At 40.2% G+C, this 15,197-nt stretch overlaps 1 protein-coding gene across 2 annotated transcripts in view; it reads right to left on the bottom strand.

Moving 5' to 3' along the window:
• Positions 1 to 5,905, bottom strand: part of TTBK2 (tau tubulin kinase 2) — a 144,633-nt gene extending 138,728 nt beyond the window's left edge. For both annotated transcript variants that reach the window (XM_024732473.1, XM_024732474.1), the window contains exon 1: positions 5,566 to 5,905. The gene's annotated coding sequence lies outside the window, so the exon portion shown is untranslated. The remainder of the gene's footprint in view (positions 1 to 5,565) is intronic.
• Between the last annotated feature and the right edge of the window lie 9,292 nt (positions 5,906 to 15,197).

The raw sequence follows: 15,197 nt of genomic DNA, 5'->3' as shown, positions 1-15,197 counted from the left end.
CTAAGGAGAGATTATGAGGATCAGAGATGCTAAATTAAGATGGTAGCAGTAGAAATGAAAAGGAGAGGTTTTGTGCATGTAGAACCAGGGAAAAGAAACAGCCTAAAAAATTAAATTAATGGGATTTTTGAATTTGGATGACTGATTAAATCGTGACACCTTCATTTATAATTACAGAAGTTAAAAGTGGACTGACTTTGGCCTTGGACATGTTGAATTTTTTAAGTGCTACACAAGTCCCTCAGAAATGAAGTCCTAATCTAGCTTACTATCTACCATACTATTTAGCTTCCAGCTGATTTTTTCAAATCGAATTTCATAAGAAGCAAGGCTCACATTTTTCTCTTTAGTTATTCATTTTTTCCCCCCTATTTTCCTCCCCTCATCTCTGCATTACTGGTCATTGAAAAATGTTGATAAAACCTTTTCTGAGAGGGCTTCCCTGGTGGCGCAGTGGTTGAGAGTCTGCCTGCCGATGCAGGGTACACGGGTTCTTGCCCGGTCCGGGAGGGTCCCACATGCCGCGGAGCGGCTGGGCCCGTGAGCCATGGCCGCTGGGCCTGCGCGTCCGGAGCCTGTGCTCCGCAACGGGAGAAGCCACAACAGTGAGAGGCCCGTGTACCGCAAAAAAAAAAAAAAAAAAAAAAAACCGTTTCTGAGAAATTTTAGAAACCGGGGCACTTAGTAGATCAAGGAAAAAAGCAGGGCGCGGGGGTTTCCAAACTTAATCCATAAAACACAGCACACATAGAAAACTAAACGTTAGACCAATATTAGCAAAATACAGTATTGAGATGATCACATGGTTAGAACAAGATCAGGGAAACAATGCAAAATCATTTTTTTAAAAAAGGTAATTACCTTGGAACGTCAGAAAGACCAAAAAAAAAAAAAATCCAAGTATAAAAATAATGATAAAAGCATTTTAGTAAAAACAGACATAATGGCAAATAAGTTTTCTAATGCAAATATTAAAAAATACTGATTTTTATTTTCAATAAAGATGTAAATTCTCTAAAATACATATATAATATTGATTCTTAAACATGGTTAGGTTAAATCTTGACATTATCAAAGGGAGCTAAGAATCTATGACCTCCCATTCTTCAGAAAACACCACAACAAGCCAGGTTTTTTTTGTTTTGTTTTTTGTTTTTAAAGTTTTATTGGAGTGTAGTTGATTTACAATGTTGTGTTAGTTTCAGGTGTTCAGCAAAGTGAAGCAGTTATATATATGTCCACTCCTTTTTAGATTCTTTTCCCATATAGGCCATTTACAGAGTATTGAGGTGCTTTTCAAAGAACACTTAATTTTTTTACCTTGGGAAGCTCTACTCTAATTGAAGTGAAAGTAAATTGCTTAACACAATAAAAAGCAGCTATCAACATCCCAAAATATCAAGGATCGTATATACAAATGTCAAAAAAAAAAATCACAGAAAAAATCCAAAATGTTGACAAAAGTTGATAAATATTATAGACTCAAGTATTAAGAACACATAAAATAATAACCACAAGGAATCATTATGCTTAACTTAAAGTCATATAACATAAATGAAAATATACCAAGAAGTCTGCTTAAAAATCACCTGTTTAAAAGACAAAACTTTCTGGCAAAACTGACATTGATGTTAGGTAAATAATATAATGTCAATCTATATTTTAAACTTACAACCAAGGATTACAAGATATTGAGGACAGAAACTTGTGAGCAGTAATATGTGTTGGAATTATGTTCAAAATTCAGCTCTAAAAACCCAACTTTTTTCATATAGACTTAAAGGGTCTTTTAAAAAAAAAAAAAAAAAAAAAAACCGTTTCTGAGAAATTTTAGAAACCGGGGCACTTAGTAGATCAAGGAAAAAAGCAGGGCGCGGGGGTTTCCAAACTTAATCCATAAAACACAGCACACATAGAAAACTAAACGTTAGACCAATATTAGCAAAATACAGTATTGAGATGATCACATGGTTAGAACAAGATCAGGGAAACAATGCAAAATCATTTTTTTAAAAAAGGTAATTACCTTGGAACGTCAGAAAGACCAAAAAAAAAAAAAATCCAAGTATAAAAATAATGATAAAAGCATTTTAGTAAAAACAGACATAATGGCAAATAAGTTTTCTAATGCAAATATTAAAAAATACTGATTTTTATTTTCAATAAAGATGTAAATTCTCTAAAATACATATATAATATTGATTCTTAAACATGGTTAGGTTAAATCTTGACATTATCAAAGGGAGCTAAGAATCTATGACCTCCCATTCTTCAGAAAACACCACAACAAGCCAGGTTTTTTTTGTTTTGTTTTTTGTTTTTAAAGTTTTATTGGAGTGTAGTTGATTTACAATGTTGTGTTAGTTTCAGGTGTTCAGCAAAGTGAAGCAGTTATATATATGTCCACTCCTTTTTAGATTCTTTTCCCATATAGGCCATTTACAGAGTATTGAGGTGCTTTTCAAAGAACACTTAATTTTTTTACCTTGGGAAGCTCTACTCTAATTGAAGTGAAAGTAAATTGCTTAACACAATAAAAAGCAGCTATCAACATCCCAAAATATCAAGGATCGTATATACAAATGTCAAAAAAAAAAATCACAGAAAAAATCCAAAATGTTGACAAAAGTTGATAAATATTATAGACTCAAGTATTAAGAACACATAAAATAATAACCACAAGGAATCATTATGCTTAACTTAAAGTCATATAACATAAATGAAAATATACCAAGAAGTCTGCTTAAAAATCACCTGTTTAAAAGACAAAACTTTCTGGCAAAACTGACATTGATGTTAGGTAAATAATATAATGTCAATCTATATTTTAAACTTACAACCAAGGATTACAAGATATTGAGGACAGAAACTTGTGAGCAGTAATATGTGTTGGAATTATGTTCAAAATTCAGCTCTAAAAACCCAACTTTTTTCATATAGACTTAAAGGGTCTTTTATCAAATATGGAAGTATGATATTTAACCTGAAAGCACTGAGTATTTACAGCACAAAAACTGTTAAAAAAAAAAAAAGATTTTTAACTCAAGGATTCTATCCACTGAAGCCTAGGGGAAAAAAATCTACCACCATCATCACTATTGTTTACAATATACTGAGTAACAAAAAATATGACAACGAAGTAAAACAGTACAAATGTTTAATTTCATATTTCAAAACCTATAAATATTGGATGTCCTGCCATATTTATTACCAATCAAATAAATTGACATAGCTCCAGCTATATTTTGAGTCTTTCTTAAGAGCCCCAAAAATAGCAAAGGAATACATGGCTAGAGTAATTCTGTGTAACATGCAAACTGTAAAGAATGCCACATATCTATAAAAGAATTTTTCTATCGGAGATTTTTTTTTAAGTGGGAAAGGAAGCAAGCTATATTCTCCATTAGTTCTTAAAGGCTATTTTATTTTGCTAATCAATTCAGAAGTCACTAGTTTAATAATGCTCACTAAACATTTTCTCTTGTTTTATACTGTTTTTTGTTTTTTTTTTTTCCAGGCAACAAACATTTATTATGAGGATTAGGAATCTGAGAGTATCTAATTTGCGTGGTTCCAGCTCAAAGTCTCTCATGAATTGCAATTAAGTTGTCATTTCTATACATTAAGTTATAAAACTTATAAAGAATTGCCTGCCCCCGCCACCAAAGTTATATTCCATGATCATAGCATATTCAGCTCTGTAATATTTGTTTACAATGAAAAACCAACAATCTATCACTAACTCACATTTTAGTGTATTTTTTAATGTAAAATACCCTCAAAAGTTGTCTGCATTATACAAACTTCACTTCTAACACTACATTAAAGATATTTGAAGCCCTGCATAAGTGAGTTCATTTTGCTAAAGCAAATAAGCCTACTCTCACGAAGATTTCCTGAGGCATTAAAATAATAAGTATTTAAAAGAAAGTCAAAAGAAGACACAAATATCTGAAGTCATACACAGTACAATAAAGAATTTGCTAAATTATGTATTAACCGTACTACAAGATAATGAGCAAGATATACCATTCTTAGACCACTACTGAAGACCAAATTTATTTCAATTTCATATTACAAATTAAATTAATGAAGCTAGGGACTTCAATTTCTTTTATGTGTCTAAAACTAAAAGAAGAACGAGCATTTTTTAACATTCTATCATAAAGGAAAAGTGTTAGAAAGACTTTCCTTTATTACCATGCTTCAAACATCCCCTTTAGTGCCTTGATAAAAATGTATCATACAGGAAAACATAAGCTTCTAAATTAGAGAGATTCCTTTCAGTACATTTTCAATTTCAAAAGAGCACAATACATCATCCAAGTCCACACACTTGTTACCTGAAAAATGTTTAGACTTAGGATGAATTCTTCAAGCTTAGTCATATAAGTAATATTTGTCATCATTACTGCTTTATTTACATAAATAAAAAAGAAATACATAACATTCAGCTTTAAAATCCATCTCCCATCACCTCTTCCTCCTCAAATGAACGGTACTCTATTACATTTAGCCAAAAGAAAACAGCAAATACATCTTTATGGTCTATCCTAGTAAACCAGTATTTAGAAGCCAATGAAACTTTTACTAATGGCTCAGAACCAAACACTGTAACAAAACACAGAATGGATCCTCCGGGTGTGTACATGTGCCCATTCATAATATTATGATCCTCATACACACCTTAAAAAACTTAACTTCTATTTAAAACCAAAACATCTTTACATAATACACAGGTTATTATAAAATTGCCCTCTTTAATGTTCAAACATAGAACAATTTCTAAAGCGAGGGACGAAAAGAGTTAATACCGGATTGCTGCCACCTATCAACTTTAATTTAAAGCAAAGTACAACTCAATGTCATTTTTACCTCTAATGCAGCCACGACTGAAACAAAATTAAGTTCACTGTGGATAAAGTATCCTGGCATCCCAATGTATTATTTACTTCTGATTTAACAGTAAATACATGTGGTCTTTTGTCCCTCCCACAGCATCCCGGATTGTCAACATCATCTTAGTCAAAGCAAATGACGAGCAAATCCCTCAGGTCTACTTCGCCACCCTAAGTACCATAAAGTCATGGCCTCCACTGTCGTTACTACACAACAAACAGATTCTATAGTCCCATGCCCTCTTCTATTAGATTTGAGGAAGCGGGGTGGGAAAGAAGCGTTCAGTATATCCTGAGAATCATCTGTGTTCAGTCCTGGTACCTAAAGCAGCATGAATACAAGTGGTATGTGGGTCACCCACAGAAAGAGAAACAGAACGAAGCTTTATGACCCTTCAAGTTCAGCGAAGACACCAAAAGCCTCTGGGGATACGGGGCACAACCCTCCAGGGAAACGGGGAAGAAACTGTCTCCGACTTGGAGCGACTGGGTCTGGCACAAGCCCAGGGCGTGGGTAGCGACCGAGGAGTCTCCGGTACCCCTCCCCTCCGCACCAGGATCGGTCACTGGGCGAGGGGTGCGGCCGGAGGAGGGAGTCAGGACTGAGGGAGGGCGGGGCGCTGGGCTCCCCCAGCGGCGTCCTGGGGGCTCGGGGGGTGTGTCCTACCTGGGCCGTGGCGGACGCAGGGATTTCGGGCGGGGGGCTCGGGTCCAGCTCAGGGCGGGGACCGGCCGAGGTCAACCCTCAGCAGGCGGGACGACCGCCGCCTGCCCATCCCCCGCCGCCCAGTGCGGCGGGACCCGAGCGCGGCTTCGAGGGCCGGCCGGCTTGGTAGTCCCCTCGGGTACCGTCCGCGTTTACTGGCGGCGGCGGCTGCTGCTGTTACTGCTGCTGCTGGCCGCCCCCAGCCGCTGCTCTTGTGCCAGCTCCTGCTCCTCCTCCTGCCGCCTCCGCCGCCGCCTGGCCCCCACCGCTCCCATCGCCGCTGCGGCGACTACTGCAGCGCCCGCTGACCCGACCCGACGTTATTCTCCCCCTTCGCAACCCGACACAGCCTAGTCCACCTACCCTGCCAGTGCGCACGCCCACCTCTCCGCCACAGGTGCTGATTGGAGAGCGCGTCCCAAGCCCGCCATGTTGGTTGGCTGGTCCCATTGCCTATCACGAAAGGGGCGGAGAGCCAGGCAAAGAGTGTCTCCGCCCCCCATCGGAGAATTGCCGCTATCTTCAGGTTTGCCTGAGAGGGCGAGTTACCGGGAAAGGAGCATCACAATGGCAGCGCGCGTGCGCGCGGGAATTCTGGTCCTCGTAGTTCCAGCCGCAGCGGCAACTACCCGCCAGTCTGGAGCAGAGAAGTAGGGCTTCTGAGACTAGTGGTTGGCGCACAGTGGTTCCTCCTAGCTCAAGCAGTTACCTTGGTTATAGAGGCACGGTTGTGACGCCAGGGTTGGTCTTTTCAGAAGAAAATCGTAAATGCTTTGTCACGATACGAATTTACACACACCGAGGAGTTCGGTCGCGAAAAAGGGCCCCAAATCATGAGGCCCTGCCATGCCACCTCCTCAGAAGCAGCGCTGCCAGGATCTGGCAAATTGGCGCTGTCCCCAGAACCGCCTAACATGAAGTTAATCATCGGTGGGTACTGGGGAAAGGCTTGAAAGTGTAAGGAAGAAAGAAGACCGAGACCTCCAGAAAGGAACGTCAGCCTGGAGCCCGGCGTATCCTTACGGTTTTCACATCCATGAATAACAAGATTTCACTCCCTTTTTGAAACACCGCCAGTGAAGGGTTCAGTGAGCAGCCCCGGTGAGGTCCCGTATGGGATTCTGAGCAAGACAATGCGGGAGTCCCTCGAAGACTTTCAAAGAAAAGCGAGGAGGGCGGAGAAACGAGGCTATGTGGGATAATTTGTATTTGGTATATCAAACTCTTTGGTAAAGAGGAAACCTTATGATCAAACCCCTCTCCCATCCTTACCCACCAACTTATAGAAGAAAAAACTTAAAGAGCTTAACAGCTTTCCTAGAGCTATAAAACTAATGAGTAGAAGAACCAAAACTCCGGTCTCTTAAACTCCCGTGTCCAATGCTTTTTTTACTTGATAATCTCAGGAGTCTGCCATGGACTGAAAGATTGCGATGAATTATGAGCTTCCTTTTACTTTAAATCTTTTTCTTCACTCAAGTGACATTATGATTAAAGCTGATTGAGAATATAGAATGGTTAAATACGAATCCTATATTCAATCTCATAACTATTATTGAATCTGTTACTTCTTTTTCAGGAAATGCCACAGCCTCTTGACATTCTTTGAAAAACAGCAGGCACTTCTACTGTCTGTCATGTCTAGATCCTTGGATGAAAAGCAGGACAAAATGTACATTAAAGGCACTTGATGATGCAGCTCATCTTGTTCTATTCAAACTTAAAGAAGTTGCCAAATTGTTTTCTTTCCACTGATTAAAACCACAAGTTGCTTTTTCCATTACTTTGTCTAACAGAATATAGTTCACTTCAGAGTATTGGCAGGGCAAGTAATTTGAATTGGAAAGGGTTAGTGTTTCTGTAAATACTTTTCTTTAAAATTAAAGAAGTTTATAGGGGAAACAAAGTCCAGATTCATTGAAATAATGCCTAGCAGGATTTCAAATAGATATTCTCTATTCAAAGATAATATTTTTCACTCACTTAGCAAATATAATGTGTCTCTCCAAGCTCCCCAGATATAATCTCTGCTATCATAGGTAAGCGTTTTAGTGAATTTATTCATAGAATTACTATTGTGTTTATTCTAAATGAGTCAGTAGATACAGCTGGATTCTCCAAATGATGGAAAGACGATTATTCTTCTTACTGTTATCTTATGACCAACTCTCATTTGCAAATCCATGAAGGATAAGATAAATAGAAGAGTATGTGAGAAAGCAGTCCAGCAGCTGTATATCAAGAAAGAGTTGAAGGGGGAAAAAAGTGCAGTGCAAAGGGAAGTGTTGTATGATGAGTATCTTGAGAATAGTACAACAGTATATCTCAGAGTAGGAAGTATAAGAATGAACACATAGTGAAAGTTAATGACACAGGTATAGGAACCCTAGGATATTGGAGTGCCCAAGGAAAACAGTTTCTCAGTCCCCCTTTTCTTCTCTGGTCCTTCCCATTTAAGAATTATTGGTCCCGGGACTTCCCTGGTGGCACAGTGGTTAAGAATCCGCCTGCCAATGCAGGGGACATGGGTTCGATCCTGGTCCGGGAAGATCCCACATGCCGCGGAGCAACTAAGCCTGTGCGCCACAACTACTGAGGGTAAGCTGTGACAAAGTGAGAGAGTGGCATGGACATATGTACACTACCAAATGTAAAATAGATAGCTAGTGGGCAGCAGCCGTATAGCACAGGGAGATCAGCTCAGTGGTTTGTGACCACCTAGAGGGGTGGGATAGGGAGGATTGGAGGGAGGGAGACACAAGAGGGAGGAGATATGGGAACATATGTATATGTATAACTGATTCACTTTGTAATACAGCAGAAACTAACACACCATTAAAAAAAAAAAAGAATCCGCCTGCCAATACAGGGGACATGGGTTCGATCCCTAGTCCGGGAAGATCCTACATGCCGCGGAGCAACTAAGCTCGTGCGCCACAACTACTGAGCCTGCGCTCTAGAGCCCGCGAGCCACAGTTACTGAGCCTGCGTGCTGCAACTACTGAAGCCCGTGAGCCTAGATCCCGTGCTCTGCAACAAGAGAAGCCACCGCAGTGAGAAGCCCATGCACTGCAACCAGAGAAAGCCCGCGTGCAGCAACGAAGACCCAACACAGCCAAAAATAAAATAAACAAACACATAAATAAATAAATAAATAAAAGAACCACACCCGAATCCTCTGGCCCCACTGGCTTCCTCTCTAAAAAAAAAAAAAGAATTATTGGTCTGGGGACTTCCCTGGTGGCGCAGTGGTTAAGAATCTGCCTGCCAATGCAGGGGACACGGGTTCGAGCCCTGGGCCAGGAAGATCCCACATGCCATGGAGCAACTAAGCCCGTGCGCCACAACTACTGAACCTACGCTCTAGAGCCCGCGAGCCACAACTACTGAGCCTGTGTGCCTAGAGCCCCTGCTCCCAACAAGAGAAGCCACCACAATAAGAAGCACGCGCACCACAACAAAGAGTTGCCCCGCTTGCTGCAACTAGAGAAAGTCTGTGCACGGCAACGGAGACCCAACGCAGCCAAAAATAAATTGATTAACTAATTTAAAAATAAATAAAGAATTATTGGTCTGTCCCAAGAGATACTTGTTCAGTTAGGATAAATGGCAAGGTAATATTCAAGAGCTGGTACCTGAATTTAGGAATCTCCTTTTGAGATATATGTATCTCAAATATATATATTAAAAAACAAATAAATTTGGTAGTCAGCCTCTAGGCACCCCGTGATCCCTGCCTCCTGGTATCTTCACCCTTGTATAGTCTAGTCCCTCCCATACTGAATTGGGCTGCCTCGTGTAACCAATAGGCTTTTTCAGAAATTGTGGTGTGTAAATTCCAAGTCTAGGTTATAAAATACTTTGCAGCTTCCACATTATGCTCTCTTGGGTCACTCACTTAGAGGAAAGCCAGTGCCGTAATACGAGGACACTCAAGCAACCTCTTGGAGTGGCTATCTGGCAAAAAACTGAGGCATTACACCAATAATCAGCACCAATTTGCCAGCCATCTTAATGAACTGTTCTTGGAAATAGATCCTCCAGCCCCAGCCAAGCCTTCAGATGACGGCAGGCCTTGCTGGCGTTTTGACTGCCACTCTGTGAAATACCTCAAGCCAGAACCACACAACTAAGCCACACCCAAAATGCAGACCCACAGACACTATGTGTTATAATAAATGTTTACTGTTGCTTTAAGCACTAAGTTTTTGGGGAATTTGTCATGCAGCAATTGAGAACTAATACAGTAAGATTTGCAAAAATCTAGGATCAGCCTTAGAGCATATTCAAGGATAATGAGCAGAGGCTTCCCTGGTGCTGCAGTGGTTGAGAGTCCGCCTGCCGATGCAGGGGACACGGGTTCGTGCCCCGGTCCGGGAAGATCCCACATGCCGCGGAGCGGCGGGCCCATGAGCCATGGCTGCTGAGCCTGCGCGTGCGCATCCGAAGCCGGCGCGTCCGCAACGGGAGAGGCCACAACAGTGAGAGGCCCGCGTACCGCAAGGGAAAAAAAAAAAAAAGGATAATGAGCAAAGTTCAGATTTATACTGAGTTCCCCACAGAACATAATGCCTCTTTCAACACAGCTTCTTTTCTCCTGCCCCAAATAAATAACGTACTGGAGAATCCCTTCTTCTTTCCCTTTTCCTCCATTTGTGGCGTCTATCCATATTTAGATACCCATTGATCTACTACTTTCTATTCTTCCCCTAAATCCAAACAGGATATAATCTAGATGAGTTATTCACATCATTTTTAAAATACCACAGTATAAACCAGTGTGCAACTCAAGGAAAAGAGACCTCCCTTTCCTTTTGCTTTCCCTCTCTCTCTTTAAAAACAAATCTCATGTCGTATACCTGAAACTAATATAATACGTGAATTATAACTCAATTTTTAAAAATCTCATAATTGTACACTTTAAATGGGTGGATTGTATGGCAGGCGAATTACAGTCATCTCTTGGTATCTCTGGAGGATGGGTTCCAGACCCCCACCCCTCCTGCAGTTCCCCCCTGCAGATACCAAAACCCGAGGATGCTCAAGTCCCTTATATAAAATGGCATAGTAGGAACTATCATAGTGTTGTAGATCAATTATACTTCAAAAGCCAGCAAACAAACAAACTCAAAGAAAAAGAGATCAGATCTGTGGTTACCAGAGGCAAGGTGTAGGGGGAAGGGAAAATGAAGGCAGTCAAAAGGTACAAACTTGCAGTTATACGAAAAATAAGTACTAGGGATATAATGTACAACATGATAAATACAATTAACACTGCTTGTTTTGTTTTGTTTTTTACTTTCTTGTCTTTTAGGTCTTTTTTATTTTTCTTTTGGCCGCGCCACTCCACTTGGGTGATCTTAGTTCCTGGACAAGGGATTGAACCCATGCCCCCTGCAGTGGAAGTGCAGAGCCCTAACCACTGGACCGCCAAGGAATTCCCTAATTAACACTGCTGTACGTTATGTATGAAAGTTGTTAAGAGAGTAAACCCTGAGTTCTCATCACAAGGAAAAAAATTTTTCTATTTCTTTTCTTTTTTTTTTTTTTGCGGTACGTGGGCCTCTCACTGTTGTGGCCTCTCACAAGCTCCGGACGCGCAGGCTCAGTGGCCATGGCTCACGGGCCCAGCCGCTCCGCGGCATGTGGGATCTTCCCGGACCGGGGCACGAACCCGTGTCCCCTGCATCAGCAGGCACACTCTCAACCACTGCGCCACCAGGGAAGCCCTATTTCTTTAATTTTGTATCTATATGAGATGACGGATATTCATTAAACTTATTGTGATAATCATTTATGATGTATATAAGTCAGATCATTATGCCGCGCACCTTAAACTTATACAGTGCTGTATGTCAATTATATTTCAATAAAACTGGAAGAAAAAAATCAAACAGCATAGTAATTGCATATAACCTACGCAAACCCTCCCATATACTTTTTTTTTTTTTTGAGGCAAGGAATACGACTTTATTCAGAAAGCCAGCAGACTGAGAAAATGGCAGGCTAGGGTTCCCCCAAACCATCTTCCCATATACTTTAAATCATCTCTAGATTACCTATAATATACCTAGTAGAATGTAAATGCTATGTGAATAGTTGCCTGGCACGCAGAAAATTCAAGTTTTGCTTTTGGGGCTTTCTGGAATTTGCAAATATTTTCAGTCTGTGGTTAATTGAATCCACGGATGCAGTGCCCAAGGATACAGAGGTCCAGAGCACTGACTGTATATCTCAATAAAGCTGTTTCTAAAAACTCTGCACAGTCTTTTGAAACATGACGCTCATAGTGGACTGGTGCTCAGGTGCTTCAACAAACCAGCAAACAGTCCTGTTTTTAATATTTTTGGTCAATCTAACCAGTTTCTATTTGAATGTTACTTAATCCACTAAACAAAATATTTTAGAGCCAATTAATGCCAACCACTCTGTTAGGTACTGGGAGAACAAATATGAATAAACTCAGTCTCTGTCCTTAAGAGTTTCATAGTGGATTAGCGAACATGCAAATCCCATTGCAATGAACCGCAATAACTGCTAAAGGTATATTATGTAGGCTATATAGATGCTCTAGAACAGGGGTCAGTAATCTATAGGCTGCAGGCCAAATTTTGGGGGGTCCTCTGAGAGCTTGACCTCTTTAAGCTAGTGTCAGATGCACTCTGATTTTGATAGAAATGCATTCACACCAAATACATTAACTAGCTCAAGTGTTTGTATTTTTGAAAACTTCATCCTTTATTTTGCTGTGAAAGACTATTTCTAATTAAAGAAATTTCCAATAAAAAGGAAGCAGTAAGAGAAAACTGGCAGGAGGTGGGGGGTAGATGGGCAAAGTAATCTCAGTTTTGGATATATGAGCCTATTGTCTTTTAACCTGTTGATGTTTGGTGTTTGGTGATTATTAAAATAGACAAAATGTTAGGGAAAATTAACACTGATTAAAACTAGTAAAGTTAGAAAACACACTAAATTTGTATTTAAAAAGTAATTCTAATTATTTCTTGATCTACTTCCTATTTATGCCTAACTTTTATGAAATACAAAACAACTATACCATTAAATGTTAACGGTTAACTTTTTTAAAAATTAATTAATCTATTTATTTTGGGCTGCACTGGGTCTTCGTTGCTGCGTGTAGGCTTTCTCTAGTTGCGGTCAGCAGGGGCTACCCTTCGTTGCGGTGCGTGGGCTTCTCACTGCGGTAGCTTCTCTTGTTGCGGAGCACGGGCTCTAGTCTTGTGGGCTTCAGTAGCTGTGGCACAAGGGCTCAGTAGTTGTGGCTCGCAGGCTCTAGAGCACAGGCTCAGTAGTTGTGGCACACGGGCTTAGTTGCTCTGCGGCATGTGGGATCTTCCTGGACCAGGGCTCGAACCCGTGTCCCCTTCCTTTGCAGACAGATTCCTAACCACTGTGCCAGAAGGAAGTCCCAACAGTTAACTTTTTACAAGTTTTATTCTACTAGAACAGTAAATTCTCTACATATTTGCTCAGTCTTTTAGCTTTCCTCTTTGTTGCAAGGTCATCAATTAACAAAGCATCGTTGGATACTCACAGTTTTCAATAGAGAAAGTGGTGAGGTGATGTTGTGATTCCTGAAGTGTGTCTGCGACAGTCTGGAAAAAGTTCAGTACAGTGGCTTTCAATCTGATTCAGTGATTAGCTGCTCCAAAAGCTGGATGGCTTTCTGTGTTTTAAGGTACAATAACTGCTAATAGTGCACCATAGTGATCATAGTATTCCACTGCCAGATGTACTGAAATAAATCTTAGAATGGTCTCATCGCTCTATATTGTCTTATTAATCAAAGCAGACTATCAAGTGGGTAGGTGTTTTTATAATTTTTAGAAATCAGAGGGCAGAGAGCAGAAGCAAGAAGAACTACAATCCTGCAGCCTGTGGAGCAAAAACCACATTCACAGAAAGATACACAAGATGAAATACAAGAGACAGTGAAGGCCACTACATAATGATCAAGGGATCACTCCAAGAAGATGATATAACAATTATAAATATATATGCACCCAACATAGGAGCACCTCAATACATAAGGCAACTGCTAACAGCTCCAAAAGAGGAAATCGACAGTAACACAATAATAGTGGGGGACTTTAACACCTCACTTACACCAATGGACAGATCATCCAAAATGAAAATAAATAAGGAAACAGAAGCTTTAAATGACACAATAGACCAGATAGATTTAATTGATATTTATAGGACATTCCATCCAAAAACAGCAGATTACACTTTCAAGTGCGCATGGAACATTCTCCAGGATACATCACATCTTGGGTCACAAATCAAGCCTCAGTAAATTTAAGAAAATTGAAATCATATCAAGCATCTTTTCTGACTACAATGCTATGAGATTAGAAATCAATTACAGGGAGAACAACATTAAAAACACAAACATGTGGAGGCTAAACAATACATTACTAAATAACCAAGAGGTCACTGAAGAAATCAAAAAGTACCTAGAGACAGATTACAACGAAAACACGATGATCCAAAACCTATGGGATACAGCAAAAGCAGTTCTAAGAGGGAAGTTTATAGCTATGCAAGCCTACTTCAAGAAACAAGAAAAACCTCAAATAAACAATCTAACCTTACACCTAAAGGAACTAGAGAAAGAAGAATAAACAAAACCCAAAGTTAGCAGAAGGAAAGAAATCATAAAGATCAGAGCAGAAATAAATGAAATAGAAACAAAGAAAACAATAGCAAACAAAGAGCAATAAAACTAAAAGCTGGTTCTTTGAGAAGATAAACAAAATTGATAAACCATTAGCCAGACTCATCAAGAAAAAGAGTGAGAGGACTCAAATCAATAAAATTAGAAATGAAAAAGGAGGAGTTACAACAGACATGGCAGAAATACAAAGCATCCTAAGAGACAACTATAAGCACCTCTTTGCCAATAAAATGGACAACCTGGAGTAAATGGACAAATTCTTAGAAAGGTATAACCTTCCAAGACTGAACCAGGAAGAAATAGAAAATATGAACAGACCAATCACAAGTAATGAAATTGAAACTGTGATTAAAAATCTTCCAACAGGGCTTCCCTGGTGGCACAGTGGTTGTGAGTCTGCCTGCCAATGCAGGGGACATGGGTTCGTGCCCTGGTCCGGGAGGATCCTACATGCTGTGGAACGGCTAGGCCCGTGAGCCATCGCCGCTGAACCTGCGCGTCTGCAGCCTGTGCTCCGCAACGGGAGAAACCACAACAGTGAGAGGCCTGCATACCTCAAAAAAAAAAACACAAACATCTTCCAACAAACAAAAGCCCAGGACCAGATGGCTACACAGGCGAATTCTGTCAAATATTTAGAGAATAGCTAACACTCAACCTTCCTAAACTCTTCCAAAAACTTGCAGAGGAAGGAACACTCCCAAATTCATTCTATGAAGCCACCATCACCCTGATACCAAAACCAGACAAAGATACTACACAAAAAGAAAATTACAGACCAATATCTCTGATGAATACAGATGCTAAAAACCTCAACAAAATACTAGTAAACAGAATCCAACAGCTCATTAAAAGGATCATACACCATGATCAAGTGGGAATTATCCCAGGGATG

This window comes from Neophocaena asiaeorientalis, unplaced genomic scaffold, assembly GCF_003031525.2.
Source record: "Neophocaena asiaeorientalis asiaeorientalis breed wild unplaced genomic scaffold, Neophocaena_asiaeorientalis_V1.1 scaffold119, whole genome shotgun sequence".
Taxonomy (NCBI): domain Eukaryota; kingdom Metazoa; phylum Chordata; class Mammalia; order Artiodactyla; family Phocoenidae; genus Neophocaena; species Neophocaena asiaeorientalis.
This window is presented reverse-complemented; position numbering and strand designations above follow the sequence as displayed.